The 1,525-nt window shown below is 45.1% G+C and overlaps 1 protein-coding gene across 3 annotated transcripts in view; it reads right to left on the bottom strand.

The window, feature by feature from the left end:
• LOC101854480 overlaps positions 1-1,525 on the bottom strand; it is a 35,988-nt gene that overhangs the window by 10,742 nt on the left and 23,721 nt on the right. The window contains exon 1 of one of the 3 annotated variants that reach the window (XM_013079699.2): positions 708-922. The exons of the other annotated variants lie outside the window; for them this stretch is intronic. The gene's annotated coding sequence lies outside the window, so the exon portion shown is untranslated. Of the gene's footprint in view, positions 1-707; positions 923-1,525 lie in introns of those variants that run through there. 3 annotated transcript variants of the gene reach the window in all.

Raw genomic sequence — 1,525 nt, 5'->3', positions numbered from 1 at the left:
GGGGGGGGGGGGGTTACTGGCTTTAAAATAAAAGTGGTGTGACAATGACCAAAACAAATGTGACAAGCTGAAAATAATGACATTCGAGACAAACATAGACGAAGCAAAACCGTGAAGACAAAACCCAAAATACACATAGATCTCTAGTTGGCCAATTTGATTGTTCTCCCTAAATAAAGCGGTCTAATGGATGGACAATGAGTGACAGTGAACTCACGTCGTGTCCTACTCCAGAACAAAGAACCAACATCTCAGGTGAGACAAACAATAGTCTCGAATAAACACAAACACCAGAGTATCTAGAAGCGTAGAAACAACTGCAACCATCAACACACCCAACTGCACGATATCCTCAGCTCGAAATATTCGTGTTCTTCTTATCCACAGATGTTTCAGAATCGCTGATAAAACTAACGGCTGTAAAAACGACACCCGAAAACAAAGACTGCTCTAGGGGCCACGTACAGACAGACACATATGATAATACAGCCACGGGGCAATATAGTTATAAGCTCATCAGACCCATCTAGAATCGGCCAATCACAGACCCGATCGCAGCGAGAGAAGATGATAAGCCCGGCCTCTCGGCCACGAAAAACTCGCAGCGACCCGTCGTCAACTGGAGCTCTGATAATGGGTGCCCCATCCCGACCAGTATCAGAAGGTTATCTGTCCAGCTATTCGATGAAGTAGCTGCCTGTACCTACCACTATCTACGATCACCGATGCCAAAGTACAAAGCCTTCCCCGTGTTGGAGCGGGTCAATACCGCTGTTATCAGTCTCCGCACTGTGTTCCATACGTTCAGAATAACTGTGCCGGCGCCTTCTCGCGTCATCACAGATACTATTTGGTGCACAAAGAACCCAAGGGGCCGCACAGACTCGTCGAAAGACAAGGTTCAAGTCCAAGTGCCTCTCCAACTTTTGAGCTTCCCAAATCTGAACAAACATCGATAGTGAAAGTGATTAAGAAGGCTTGGTGGGTAGCAGCAATGGTGGTGAGCTTTGCTCTCAGACTTCAGTGTCTGGCAGAAGCTCTGTTTCTCTCCCTCTATCTCTCTCCTTTATCTCCCCCTCCTCTCCCCTTTCTCTCTCTCTCTCTCTCTCTCTCTCTCTCTCTCTCTCTCTCTCTCTCTCTCTCTCTCTCTCTCTCTCAATGAACCCCCCCCCCAAACCAACCCTTTTTTATAGAGGTATATTTATGTATGTTGGGGTTTATTTTTTTCCTAATGTGACACTGAACACTTCACACTCTTGTCACCTCAGCTTTCCATTTTCATTTGTTCAGTTCTGTGGCATGAAGTATGGGCTTCCCATTATGATTCGCGTGTTAACTGAGGGAACTAAACACATTAACTTTATTTCAAGACAAATGGGATTCAAGAGGGCCACATCCACAACATGTCAACATGAGAATCATTTTTGCTAAAAGAAGTATTTTTGCATGATTAACATATTTAACCAATACACCCGTCTATAATGATATCCCCCCTCTCTCTCTCTCTCTCTCTCTCTCTCTCTCA

The sequence above is a fragment of the Aplysia californica genome, unplaced genomic scaffold (assembly GCF_000002075.1).
Source record: "Aplysia californica isolate F4 #8 unplaced genomic scaffold, AplCal3.0 scaffold00060, whole genome shotgun sequence".
Lineage (NCBI taxonomy): Eukaryota > Metazoa > Mollusca > Gastropoda > Aplysiida > Aplysiidae > Aplysia > Aplysia californica.
Note: the sequence above shows the minus strand (reverse complement) of the source record. Positions and strands in the feature narration are given on the sequence as shown.